We start from the raw sequence: 14,741 nt of genomic DNA, 5'->3' as shown, positions 1-14,741 counted from the left end.
TGGCCAACATTTTTTTCTATAATCAATATAAAGGGCAAACAGGAAGTGGTCAAGGTTAAACTTTTAATTATATCGAAGGCAAGGCAACTTTAATTAGGCAAGGCAACTTTAATTAGGCAACACAGCTTTAGCATTTCCAAACCAAAGGCAACACAGCTTTAGCATTTCCAAACCAAAGGCAACACAGCTTTAGCATTTCCAAACCACATTAAGGGCACTGACAGGTCAGTAAAACCACTCACAGTTTAGTAGACATGTGTTCAGTGTCACTCACAGCTCAGACTGAGAGACGTGACCCTCTCGCTCCCCCATCTTGCAGACACTGACTGAGGCACTCAACACTTCCATGTTTTATAGTCCCTCCGAAAGGGGCATGGCCTTCAGGAGAGAGAATCTCAATTTTAAAACACTAATAACTCTTTTATGTGTCATCAATGGGAAAAATCCTCTTGTCCTGCGCAGCGGAGGGGGACTCTGAGTTAGATAGCCAAAAATCACAGCAGTAAGTGGCAGCGTTTTTTCTAAAATTAATATACAGAACAGGAAGTGGTCAAGATCAGACTTTTAGTAATATAGATAGATATAGAGAGAGAGAGGGAGATAGAGAGATAGGAAGGAAATACGGCACATCTTGGTGCACAATACGTAACAGCATGCCATAACCTGAGAGACGGTGAATGACCAACATGCACATATGTACGCACACACTAATTGACATTAACTGACACTAAGAAATTAATATTGAATTGCTAAACTTGCTATTGTGTTGTACTGCTTACACCTGCAAGAACGTGTAGCAATCAATAAAGGGCTATAGGGCTATAGGGAGTTTATGTACAGGGACATATCTATCCATGCACTGTATACTTGTATTTATACTTATGCATTTTAAATATGTATGTCATGTTTTATACTTTGGCAATATAACAATTTATTTTTTATCATGCCAATAAAGTTTTTTAATTGAATTGAAATATATAGAGACAGATAGAGCTGGAGAGATATGGATATATTTATAGAGAGGGAGAGAGAGAGGGAGAGGGAGAGGGAGAGGGAGAGGGGGGGAGAGAGAGAGAGAACAGAAAGAGCGAAAGATAGAGGGAGAGAGAGAGAAAGGGGGAGAAAGAGAGAGAATGATAGGGGAAGGGAAGAGAGGGGGAGAGGGAGAGAGTGAGAGAGGAAAGGAGTGAGGGGAAAGAGAGAGAGAGAAAGAGGGGGAAGAGAGGGGGAGAGGGAGAGAGATTGTGAGGAGGGAGAGAACGAGAGAGAGGGTGGGGAGGGAGAGATGGAGAGAGAGAAGGGAATAGAGAGAGAGGGTGCGGAGAGAGAGAGAGGGAGAGAAGGGGACAGAGAGAGAGAGAGAGAGAGAGAGAGGGGGGTGGGGAGGGATGGAGAGAGAGATAACGGGATAGAGAGAGGGTGGGGAGGGAGAGATGGAGAGAGAATGGGATAGAGAGAGGGTGGGGATGGAGAGAAAGGGGATAGAGAGAGAGAAGGATAGAGAGAGAGAGAGAGAGGGTGGGGAGGGAGAGATGGAGAGAGAGGATAGAGAGAGGGAGGGTGGGGAGGGAGAGATGGAAAGAGAGAGAGGGTGGGGAGGGAGAGATGCAGAGGGAGAAGGGGATAGAGAGAGGGGGGAGAGGATGGGGAGGGAGAGATGGAGAGAGAGAATGCAAGAGAGAGAGAGAGAGAGAGAGAGAGGGTGGGGAGGGAGAGGAGAGAGAGAAGGGGATAGAGAGAGGGAAAGGGTGGGGAGGGAGATGGAGAGAGAGAAGGTGATAGAGAGAGAGAGAGGGTGGGGAGGGAAAGATGGAGAGAGAGAAGGGGAGAGAGAGAGAGAGAGGGTGGGGAGGGAAAGAGAGAGGGTGGGGAGAGAGGGAGAGGGAGAGGTTGCATGGAAGGTCACTAGTTCATAGGGCTCGACGTACGGAGCCGCTAATCCAACTGGAAGACATCCGTCACTTCCGGTATATGTTATTAATGTGAGAAACGCGTACTTTCCTACCTGTTCAAAGGCGCCAAAATGTTGAATTTTTGCGCTAAAAAAAATTGTGGGAGTCGGGGTAAGTGTGAGGGACATTTAACCAACTTTAGAATTCCAAACGTGAAGCCAAATGAAGGTAAAGAGATGCGAGAACTGAAGGGACTACAGCAGCTAAAGTGCTTGGTAAACATTGAAAATATTGGGAATTATCGCGTTTGCTCACTGCATTTCAACAAGTAAGGCATTATTTGTGTTTTTTCTTGATTCCTTTGGTATCAAAAAATTCTCAGAAGTGATAAATGTGGCTGTAAATTTTTCTTCGGATGCGTTTTCATTTTGTATGTGAAAACCCACGAGAACCATATAACAACTACAGCACGGAAACAGGCCATCTCGACCCTTCTAGTCCGTGCCGAACACATAATCTCCCCTAGTCCCATATACCTGCGCTCAGACCATAACCCTCCATTCCTTTCCCATCCATATAACTATCCAATTTATTTTTAAATGATAAAAACGAACCTGCCTCCACCACCTTCACTGGAAGCTCATTCCACACAGCTACCACTGTGGCGATTTAAAAAAAATTACAGCCAGATTTATCACTTCTGAAACTTTTTAGATGCCAAATGAATCAAGAAAAAACACAATATGTGCCTTACTTGATGAAATGCAGTGAGCAAACGGCCAATGTTCGCCAAGCACTCTGGCTGTTGTTGTCCCTTCAGCTCTCGCTTCTATCTACCGTCATTTCTCCTCACTTTTGGATTTTCCGAAGTATGCTAAATGTCTCACACGCTTATCCCGATTTCCATAATTATTTACAGCGCAGAAATGGACAATTTCAGCGGTGGGGTTTTAACGGGCCCGCTACGCTGGAAACAATGGTAAGTGCCTACCTGCAGTTCATCGCGTGTAATCCATTTGGAGTAGCGTAGCAACAGTACGGGTCATGGGTCGTGACCCCACTGCCGTGAAACCTCCCTGTAGATTGAAGCATTCTGAAACAAATATGAAACAATCTTACTTGGATGACATGAAATTAAAGCATATAATTAGTTAGTTACCCAACTGTAGCTAATTACATAATTCAATTACTACATCTAAACATCTATCCATTTAAGAAAAGATTTAACATTTTAAAATCTCTCTCCCTCACTCTCCCCTCTCTCCATCGTTCTCACTTTCTCTCCCTCTCTTTCTCTCTCTCTCTCCCTCTATCTCTCTCACTCTCCCCCTCTTCCCCCCTTCTTTCTCTCTCCCTCCCTCTCTCCCTCCATATCTCTCTTTTTCTCCTCCTCCCTTTCTCTCTCTCTCCCTCTCTCTCCCTCTATCTCTCTCTCTCTCTCCCCTCTCTCTCACCGTCCAGTGCGGGTCGGCTCCATCTTGGGGCCGCGACAGATGCGTCATTTCCGGGCTGAGGCCGCCCCGCTGAAAGATTATAGAGGGAGGGGGGAGAGAGGGGCATCAGCCCGGAAATGACGTTTTCAAGAAGGAACTGCAGATGCTGGAAGGTCCACAAAAGCAAAGATCCTATAGCGGAGCGCTCCGCTATAGGATCTTTGCACAAAAGGCTGGAGAAACGCAGCGGGAGCAGCGGGTGCAGCGGCATCTATGGAGCGAAGGGAATAGGCGACGTTTCCGGCCGAAACCCTTCTTCAGACTGAAGACGGAAATGACGTCGCGGACAGCCCTCGGCCCCGCCCCGTTGCCCCGCAGGCTGCGGCCCAAGATGGAGCAAACCCGCACTGGACGGTCAGAGAGAGGGAGAGAGAGAAATGGAGGGAGAGAGAGAGATAGAGGGAGCGAGAGAGAGAAAGAGATGGAGAGAGAGAGAGATGGAGGGAGAGAGAGAGAGAGAAAGATGGAGAGAGAGAGAGAGATATGCAGGGAGAGAGAGATAGAGGGAGCGAGAGAGAGAAAGAGATGGGGAGAGAGAGAGAGGAGGGAGGGAGAGAGAAAGAGAGATGGAGGGAGGGAGAGAGAGATGGTGGGAGAGAGAGAGGAACAACAGAGATAGAGGGAGGGAGAGAGAGAACGAGAGGGGGGGAGAGAGAGAGGGAGAGGGAAAGAGGGAGGGAGAGGGAAAGAGGGAGGGAGAGTGAAAGGGAGGGAGAGAGAGAGAGATGGAGGGAAAGAGGGAGAGAGAGGAGGAGAAAGAGAGATATGGAGGGAGAGAGAGATAGAGGGAGGGAGAGAGAGAAAGAGAGGGGGAGAGAGAGGAGGAGGGAGAGAGAAAGAGATGCAGGGAGGGAGAGAGAGATAGGGAGGGATAGAGGGAGGGAGGGAGAGATAGAAATAGAGGGAGGGAGAGATAGAAATAGAGGGAGGGAGAGAGAGAAATAGAGGGGGAGAGGGAGAGAGATGGAGTGAGAGAGAGGGAGAGAGAGAGAGAGAGTTGGAGGGAGAAAGGGAGATAGAGGGAGGGAGAGAGAGAGATGGAGGGAGTGATGGAGGGAGAGAGAGAGAGAGATAGGGGAGATAGAAAGAGAGAGAGAGATAAAGAGAGAAAGATAGAGGGAGAGAAAAAGAGGGAGAGGGGAGAGAGTGAGCGAGAGTGAGATAGAGGGCGAGAGAGAGAGGGAAACAAGAGAGAACAAGAGAGAGAGAGGGAGTGGGGAGAGAGGGGGGGAGAGAGGGAGAGAAAGAGAGGGAGAGAAAGAGAGGGGGAGAAAGAGAGAGAACGATAGGGGAGGGGGAGAAAAAGAGGGGGGAGAGGGTGAGAGAGGAAAGGAGTGAGGGGAAAGAGGGAGAGAGATTGTGAGGATGGAGAGAATGAGAGAGGGTGGGGAGGGAGAGATGGAGAGAGAGAAGGGAATAGAGAGAGGGTGGGGAGAGAGAGAGGGAGAGAAGGGGACAGAGAGAGAGAGAGAGGGGGGTGGGGAGGGATGGAGAGAGAGAACGGGATAGAGAGAGAGAGAGAGAGAGAGGGTGGGGAGGGAGAGATGGAGAGAGAGAAGGGGATAGAGAGAGAGAGAGGGTGGGGAGGGAGAGATGGAGAGAGAAGGGGATAGAGAGAGAGAGAGGGTGGGGAGGGAGAGATGGAGAGAGAGAGAAAGGGATAGAGAACGAGAGAGGGTGGGGAGGGAGAGATGGAGAGAGAGGATAGAGAGAGAGGGTGGGGAGGGAGAGATGGAAAGAGAGAGGATGGGGAGGGAGAGATGGAGAGAGAGAAGGGGATCGAGAGAGAGAGAGGGTGGGGAGGGAGAGAAGGGGATAGAGAGAGAGGGTAGGGAGGGAGAGATGGAGAGAGAGAAGGGGCTCAAGAGAGAGGGTGGGGAGGGAGAGATGAAGAGAGAGAAGGAGATAGAGAGAGAGAAGGTGGGGATGGAGAGAGAGAGGGTGGGGAGGGAGAGGAGAGGAGAGAGAGAAGGGGATAGAGAGAGAGGGAAAGGGTGGGGAGGGAGAGATGAAGAGAGAGAAGGGGATAGAGAGAGAGTGAGAGAGGGTGGGGAGGGAGAGGTGGAGAGAGGGAAGGGGATAGAGAGAGATGGTGGGGAGGGAAAGATGGAGAGAGAAGGGGGGAGAGAGAGAGGGTGGGGTGGGAGAGATGGAGAGAGAGAAGGGGATAGAGAGAGAGAGTGAGGGTGGGGAGGGAGAGATGGAGAGAGAGAAGGGGATAGGGAGAGATGGAGAGAGAGAAGGGGATAGAGAGAGAGGGTGGGGAGGGAGAGATAGAGAGGGAAAGAGGGTGGAGAGAGAGAGGGGGAGAGGGTGGGGAGAGAGAGAGGGGGAGAGGGTGGGGAGGGAGAGAGAGAGGGGGAGAGGGTGGGGAGAGAGATAATGGGATAGAGAGAGAAGGAAAGGGGGTGGGGAGGGAGAGAAGGGGAAAGAGAGAGAGAGATAGAGGGCGGGATGGGAGAGGGAGAGAGAGAAGGGAATAGTGGGAAAGACGGTGGGGAGGGAGAGATGGAGAGAGAAGGGGATCGAGGGGGAGGGAGGGGGTGGGGAGGGAGAGATGGAGAGAAGGGGATAGAGAGGGTGGGGAGGGAGAGATGGAGAGAGAGAAGGGGATCAAGAGAGAGAGGGTGGGGAGGGAGAGACAGAGAGAGAAGGGGAGAAAAGGAGAGGGAGAGAGAGGGGGTGGAAGGTAGAGGGAGAGAGAGAGACAGACAGAGAGAGAGAGATAGAGAGTGTGGGGAGGGAGGTAGGAGGGGTGGAGAGAGAGTGTGTGGGGAGGGAGAGAGATGGATTGAGTGAAGAGGGGTGGAGAGAGAGAGGGAGAGGGGCAGAGTGAGAGAGATAGAGGGGTGGAGAGAGAAGGGAGAGAGAGACAGAGAGGGGAAGAGTTGAGATGAGAAAATTTTGGAAGGGACAGAGAGATATCTGAGCGGTGGGGGGCTGAGAGGCGCAGGAATAAGGGGAGAGGGTCAGAGAGAGAGAGGATAGTCCGGGGGAGGGATGGAGGGGGTGAGAGGCTGGGGTTGGGAAAAGGGGTGAAGTGAGTAACGGGGGGAAGCAGGGAGCAAAGGGAGGGGGGAGGGATTCAAGGGGGAGTGGGTTTGGTGCCGAGAGGGATGAATGGGGGGCGGGCAGGGAACTGGGGGGTAGAGAGAGGGGTCAAGTGAGTCATGGAAGGGGGCAGGCAGCCTGGTGGGGAGGAGGGGGAGGGAGCAAAGGGGGGTAATGGGCAGGAGGTGGCAGAGATAAGGGGCTGGGAGCCACAGGGAGGAGGTCATATTGTTTGGGGGAGGGGAGGGTGTTGCAGTTTAGGAAGTCAAACCAGGGCAGGATCTTCACTGTGAATGGATGGGCGCGCTGGGGGAATAGACAATAGGTGCAGGAGTAGGCCATTCGGCCCTTTGAGCCAGCACCCCCATTCAATGTGATAGAAACATAGGTGCAGGAGTAGAGGCCATTCGGCCCTTCGAGCCTGCACCGCCATTCAATATGACCATGACTGATCATCCAACTCAGTATCCTGTACCTGCCTTCTCTCCATACCTCCTGATCCCTTTAGCCACAAGGGCCACATCTAACTCCATCTTAAATATAGCCAATGAACTAGCCTCAACTACCTTCTGTGGCAGAGAATTCCAAAGATTCACCACTCTCTGTGTGAAAAATGTTTTCCTCATCTCGGTCCTAAAAGATTTCCTCCTTATCCTTAAACTGTGACCCCTTGTTCTGGACTTGCCCAACATCGGGAACAATCTTCCTGTATGTAGCCTGATCATGGCTGATGATCCCGAATCAGTACCCCGTTCCTGCCTTCTCCCCACATCCCCTGACTGCTCTCTTTACGAGCCTTATCTAGCTCTCTCTTGAATGTATCCAGAAAACTGGCCTCCACCGCCCTCTGAGGCAGAGAATTCCACAGCCGCACAACTCTCCGTGAGAAAAAGTGTTTCCTCGTCTCCATTCGAAATGGCTTACCCCTTATTCTTAAACGTTGGCCCCTGGTTCTGGTCTCCCCCAACATCGTGAACATGTTTCCTGCCTCTAGCGTGTCCAATCCCTTAACAATCTTATATGTTTCAATAAGATCCCCTCTCATCTTTCTAAACTCCAGCGTACAAGCCCAGCCGCTCCATTCTCTCAGCATATGACAGTCCCGCCATCCCGGGAATGAACCTTGTAAACCTACGCTGCTCTCCCTCAAGAGCAAGAATGACCTTCCTCAAATTAGGGGACCAAAACAGCACACAGTATTCCAGGTGTGGTCTCACTAGGACTCTGTACAACTCTGAGCCTGGCGGAATGTGTGGAGCCGGAGCGCGGGTACGAGTGCGGGTACGAGTTGGGCTGAAGGGCCTCTTTCCAACGCGGTATCACTCTATGACAAAGTGCTGGAGTAACTCAGCGGGTCAGGCAGCATCTGTGGAGAGTAGGAATGGGTGGCATTTTGGGTCGACACCCTTCTTTGGTTTAGTTTAGTTTAGAGATGCAGCGCGGAAACAACAGGTCTTTCGGCCCACGGAGTCCGCGCCGACCAGCGATCACCCCGTACACTAGCACTATCCCACGCACGTTAGGGACAATTCAGCAATTTTGCGGAGGCCGATTAATCTACAACCCTGAACGTCTTTGAAATGTTGGAGGAAACCGGAACACCCGGAGTAAAAACCCACGCAGGTCAAAGGGAGAACGTACAAACTATGCACAGACAGCACCGGTAGTCAGGATCGAGCCCGGGTCTCTGGCGTTGTGGCAGCAACTGTACCGCTGCGCCAGTGTGCCGCGCAGAATTATATAACGGTTTCCTCCGCCATAAACACACTCAATATGTGCTAGTAATGTCCTGTTTGTCAGCTTGTTGACGCTCTGTGTTCCCCTCCTGCAGGGTTTAGGATCCACTGCTGTGGACGGAGAGATGGGGACGTGTGCGGCCATTGAGGGCAGACAGGGTGCCAGTGAGCCCCCATCTGCTCGATGTGCGGGCTGAGCTTCGAGGGGCTGAGCTTCGATGGAGGACCACATGACGGGGCACAACCAGGAGAAGCGTTATGAGTGCGACGTGTGTGGCAAGGCCTGCCAGAGCCCGAGCGAGCTGGAGACCCACCGGCTGTTGCACACGGGCGAGAAGCCCTATGGCTGCTCCACCTGCGGCAAGAGCTTTACCTTGTTGTCGGGGCTGCGGGGGCATCAGCGGGTGCACAGCAGTGAGCGGCTCACCTGCCCCGACTGCGGCAAAGGCTTCAAGTCGTCCACATACATGCTGGAGCACCGGCGAGTCCACACCAGCCAGCACCCCTTCACCTGCCCGCTCTGTGGCAAGGCCTTTGCCCGCTCCTCCAGCCTGCTGGCACACCGCCACGTGGATAGATAGGCGCTGTTAAGGTAAACACAAAATGCTGGAAGGAATGGGTAACGTTTCTGGTCAATACCCTCCTCAGTCTCGACCCGAAATGTCACCCAGTCCTTCTCTCCAGAGATGCTGTCTGTCCCGCTGAGTTACTCCAGCGTTTTGTGTCCTTTTTTGTAAACCAGCATCTGCAGTTCCTTGTTTTTAAACCATTCTGGTTAACCATCTCTGCACCTTCCCCAAAGCCTCCACATCAGTCCTGTAAAGGAGTGACCAGAACTGTATGCAATACTCCAAATGTTACCTGAACAATGTCCCTTAAAGCTGCACATATACATTCCTCTCTCCTTATCTCACATCCTTTTATCTCCTTATTTTCCCTCGCCTCTGTCATTTACTTCACTCATCTGCCGATCACCCCCTCATCTGTTAACATGGTGTCAGTCTGAAGAAAGGTCCCGACCCGAAATGTCCATGTTCTCCACAGATGCTGCCTGACCCGCTGAGTTTCTCCAGCACTCTGTGAAATCTTTGTATCTGGACTAGTATCTAGACTTGGCGTGCATTGCACCCTACACTTGCGCTCGGTCTGCCAAGGCCTGTTGGATCTCCCGTTTGGCAACTACTTTAACTCCACTTCCCACTCATCTTTCTGTCCTGGGCCTCCTCCATTGCCAGAGTGAGGTGACACACAAATTGGAGGAACAGCACCTCATAGCTTACAGCCCAATGACATGAACACAGAATTCTCCACTTTGAGGAGACTCTCCACTCCTCCAAATAAAATCCTTGAGTCTGTCCCGATCCCAACTCTTTTTTCCAGCTTCCAGCTTCCCCCCCCCGGCTCCAGTAGTCCGTAGAAAGGTCCAGACCCGACATGTCGCCTGGCCATTCCCCTCCAAAGTGCCGGTAGAACTCAGCAGGTCAGCCATCCGTGGTGGGGAACGGATGGAGAAGTGTTCCTAATATAAGCCCTCCTTGGCCCTGTCGAGGAGCAGGCAGTCAACAGTACCAGCATCTTGGATGGGATGGGACTGGAACCTGTGCCTTCCCTCATAATGGGAACCATTGTGGGGGGATGTTTTTATGTTTAAATGTCTTTATTACTGTTATGTCTGTATTCTTTCTTTATGTGCTGCATGGCAAGAAGCATTTCACTACACCTAGGTGTATGTGACAATAAAATAACCATTGAACCATTGATATCTTCTCATTCATACTGTACCCAAGTGAAAATGCAAAAGTGAGCCAAGCTGCACACAGCCGACGGCTCACAGTACCAGCTGGCTGCCACTGGCCCAAACACTTAAAAGCATTTTTAAGTGTGTTTTTTTAAAGAAAGTCTTGATGCATTTGTGCCTTGCCTAACAAATAAAGCACGTTTTTTCCTGACCTTTCTGTGTTCTTGGGAATTCTTCAGAATTCATGTTGGGTTATCAATAATGAAAAAAAAAATGCCAACCTTCTCAGGAAATGATGATGATGGCGGGACTGACATATGTTGCAAGAATGGGTCGACTGGGTTTGTATTCATTGGAATTCAGAAGGATGTGCGGGAATCTTATAGAATCTTATAACATTAGTGAGGGATTGGACAGGGCAGATGCAGGAAACATGTTCCCCATGTTGGGGAGTCCAGAATTGTTACGGTTCATTTCTTAAAACAGTAAACTCACAATAAGTTAGATCAACCAACACAAGCTTTACTGATCATTTAGCCGGCGAGAGTGCCAGGGGATACAAAGTCAAGTATGCAACACATACTTAACCCTCCTGGGCCATCACCCTAATGGACAAAGACATACAGCATCTTTTTAAAGTATTTTGGAAACGTAGTCACATGTTTATACAGAGTTGGAGCAATGACGTCTAACACATCAATCACAGAGTATACCCATTCAAAGCATTTTTGTCACTAACACAATACTTCTCATGCTATGGTTATATCGATCACAAACTTTAGTTACAAACCCACAAACAACAGGAACTTAGTCAAAAGTCTCATCTGCAGTACCTTCTTAAACAATGTAAGGATCTGTATCAATTACCCACAGAAGTTCCTATTTACAGAGACCCAACTCCAAAGGAAATGCATCCTCTCTCAAGGCTTCCGTTGACAGAAGCCAGCACCTTCTCAGGAAACACATCCTCCCCCACCATTGTCAATATCTTTTGCTTGGGCACAACAGGAAGCAGCTTGGATGCAGTTTGAATGCTGGCCTCCAATTTCCTGATCACCCAGCTCATCTACAGCACAGAATTACAAAGCTTCAGAGCCCAAAACCAAAAGAAGTCAAATTAATCTTTACTTAATAAAATACCCGACGTTATAATTAATATTATATAACTAGGATATTATCAGAACCAGGTGCCACAGTTTAAGAATAAGGGGTAGGACATTTAGGACTGAGATGAGGAAAAACGTTTTCACCCAGAGAGTTATGATTCTGTGGAATTCCCTGCCACAGAAGGCAGTGGAGACCAATTCACTGGATGTTTTCAACACAGAGTTAGTTCAGTTCACATTCACATTCACATGCACCAATTGAGGTACAGTGATATTTCAGTTCCCATACAGCCATACTAAGTAAAAAGCAACCAGACACACAGTCACATAAAATAAAAATGTAACAGAAACAACCACCACAGCGGTATCCACATTCCTCACTGTGCTGGAAGGTAATAAAGTTCAATCATCTTCCTCGTTTGTTCACCCGTGGTCGGGGCTGTTGAACCCTCCGCAGTCGCCGCTGCCGACGGTCCGTTGTCCGAAGCTCTCGCGTTGGGATGATGGAAACTCCGGCGTCGGGAAGGATTGGAACATTCCGCAGCATGGAGCTCCCGAGTCGGCCTCTTACCGGAGAGCGCGGGCTTCATGGTGTTAAAGTCCACAGGCCCCGAGGTTGGAGCTCCTCACGGGCGATACTCGGCAAAGGAGAAAAATCGCATCTCCGTCGAGATAAGTGACTGAAAAAAGGTTTCCCCCAATCCCTCCCCCCCCCCCCCCCCCCAATGTAAAAAAAACCTTGAAACACTAAAACATACTTTTAAAACATGCTTAAAATAGGGAAGCGGTGACTCCGGATTAATCCTGACACCTTTCACCAGCGAGAAAAAGACCGAGGAATGACGAAGAGATGGCCCACGAGGGAGAGGGGGGATGTCCATTTAATTTGGAGAATTCAATGTTCATGTCATTGGGCTGTGAGCTATGAGGTGCTGTCCCTCCAGTTTGCGTGTCACCTCACTCTGGCAATGGAGGAGGCCCAGGAAAGGAAGACCAGTGTGGAAATGGGAAGGGGAGTTAAAATGGTTGGCAACCGGGAGATCCAGCAGGCCTTGGCGGACCGAGCGCAAGTGTAGGGTGAAATGCACGCCTAGTCTAGATACAAGGAACAGCAGATGCTGGTTTACAAAAAGAGACACAATCTCCTGGAGTAACTTGCACCTCTGGAGAGCATGGACAGGCAACATTCTAGGTCAGGACCCTTCTTCACACTGCTTGGTGTGGGGGGTGGAGAAAGTTGGAAAGGAGAGGTTGGAGTGGTCGCCTTATATTCCATTCCCTCTACAGATGCAGCCTGACCCACTGAGTTCCTCCACCGCTTTAGAAACTTACAAAATTCTTAAGGGGTTAGAAACATAGAAAATAGGTGCAGGAGTAGGTCATTCGGCCCTTCGAGCCAGCACCGCCATTCAATATGATCATGGCTAATCATCCAACTCAGTATCCTGTACCTGCCTTCTCTCCATACCCCCTGATCCCATTAGCCACAAGGGCCACATCTAACTCCTTCTTAAATATAGCCATGAACTGGCTGGATGCAGGCTAGAACAGGCTAGATGCAGGAAGATTATTCCCGATGTTGGGGAAGTCCAGAACAAGGGGTCACAGTTTAAGGATAATAATATACAATACAATACGGTTTATTTGTCACATTGCACATAAGTGCAAGTGAAATGAATATGTCAGCTGCGGGATAAGGGGAAATCTTTTAGGACCGAGATGAGGAAAACATTTTTCACATCTCTGAAATTCTCTGCCACAGAAGGTAGTTGAGACCAGTTCATTGGCTATATTTAAGAGGGGAGTTAGATGTGGCCCTTGTGGCTAAAGGGATCAGGGGGTGTGGAGAGAAGGCAGGTACAGGATACTGAGTTGGATGATCAGCCATGATCATATTGAATGGCGGTGCAGGCTCGAAGGGCCGAATGGCCTACTCCTGCACGTATTGTCTATGTTTCTATGAATGGACAGACGACGTTTTGAGTCAGGACCCTTCTTCAGACTGATTGGAGAGGGTGGGGGGAGGAAGCTGGAAAAGAGAGATGGGGGCTGGACAAAGCCTGGCAAGTCATAGGTGGATACAAAATGCTGGAGTAACTCAGCGGGACAGGCAGCATCTCTAGAGAGAAGGAATGGGTGATGTTTCAGGTTAAGACCCTTCTTCAGAAGTGATAGGTGGATATGGGTGAGGGAGACACAAGAAACTGCAGAAGCTGCCGGAGGAGGTAGTTGAGGCTGGGACTATCCCAACGTTTAAGAAACAGTTATAGTGAGGTACATAGATAGGCCAAGCTTGGAGGGATATGGACCAAATGCAGGCAGGTGGGACTAGTGCAGCCGGGACATGTTGGTCGGAGTGGGCAAGTTGGGCCGAAAGTCCTGTTTCCACACTGTATCACTCTATGTTTATAACACAAAGTGCTGGAGTAACTCAGCAGGTCAGGCAGCATTTGTGGAGAACATGGATCGGTGACATTTCGGGTCGGGACCCTTCTTCAGACTGACACTATGTTAACAGCTGAGGGGTTGATCGGCAGTTGAGTGAAGTAAGTGACAGAGGCGAGGGAAAATAATGAGATAAAAGGATGTGAGATAAGGAGAGAGGAATGTATATGTGCAGCTTTAAGGGACATTGGTCAGGTAGCATTTGGAATATTGCATACAGTTCTGGTCACTCCAATACAGGGCTGATGTGGAGGCTTTGGGGAAGGTGCAGAGATGGTTAACCAGAATGGTTTAAAAACAAGGAACTGCAGATGCTGGTTTACAAAAAAACACACAAAATGCTGGAGTAACTCAGAGGGACAGGCAGCATCTCTGCAGAGAAGGACTGGATGACATTTCGGGTCGAGACTGAGGAGGGTCTCGACCAGAAACGTTACCCATTCTTTCCAGCATTTTGTGTTCACCTAAACAGCGCCTATCCACGTGGCGGTGTGCCCAGCAGGCTGGAGGAGCGGGCAAAGGCCTTGCCACAGAGCGGGTAGGGGAAGGGGCGCTGGCCGGTGTGGACTCGCACCGGCTCCAGCAGGTGGTCAAGGTGTGTGATGCCCTTTCCACAGGACGGGCAGGGGAAGGGACGCTCACTGCTGTGGGTACGCCGGTGCTGCCACAGGCTGGACATGCGGGTGAAACTCTTGCCACACTCAGCGCACACAAAGGGTCTCTCTCCGCTGTTGCTCACGCCACCCCCATGCTCTCGTCCCGCAGTGGGAGCAGCTGCTCGCCGGCGTGGGCCCGCCGGTGCTGCCGCAACCCCCGCGAGCTGTCAAACGACTCACCACAGTACGGGCAGTCGTAGGGCGGGCCACTAGTTTGCACGTGCTGGTGAGACAGGGCGTGGGAGGCCATTGCAAAGCGCTCTCCACACGCCGGGCTGGGGGCGGGACTGTCGCCGGCGTGCACCCGCTGGTGGGACAGCAGTTTGGAGGAGCAGGTGAAGCCCTTGCCACACTGGGCGCAGGTGTAGGGGCGCTTGCCGGTGTGGGTGCGTTGGTGGTCCAGAAGGTTGTTGGAAAGGGTGAAGCTCTTGCCGCACTGGGCACAGGTGTAGGGACGCTCGCCGGTGTGGGTGCGTTGGTGGTCCAGAAGGTTGTTGGAAAGGGTGAAGCTCTTGCCGCACTGGGCACAGGTGTAGGGGCGCTCGCCGGTGTGGGTGCGCTGGTGCTTCAGCAGGGTGCTGGACTTGGTGAAGCACTTGCCGCAGTCGCTGCAGGTGTAGGCCC

The 14,741-nt window shown here is 50.7% G+C and overlaps 1 protein-coding gene across 1 annotated transcript in view; it reads right to left on the bottom strand.

The window, feature by feature from the left end:
* LOC116969365 (zinc finger protein 615-like) overlaps positions 1-14,741 on the bottom strand; it is a 38,421-nt gene that overhangs the window by 4,373 nt on the left and 19,307 nt on the right. The gene's annotated exons all lie outside the window — the stretch shown is intronic.

Source organism: Amblyraja radiata, unplaced genomic scaffold (genome assembly GCF_010909765.2).
Source record: "Amblyraja radiata isolate CabotCenter1 unplaced genomic scaffold, sAmbRad1.1.pri S31, whole genome shotgun sequence".
NCBI classification, from domain to species: domain Eukaryota; kingdom Metazoa; phylum Chordata; class Chondrichthyes; order Rajiformes; family Rajidae; genus Amblyraja; species Amblyraja radiata.
The sequence above is the reverse complement of the archived record's forward strand: the minus strand, read 5'-3'. Positions and strand labels throughout refer to the sequence as shown.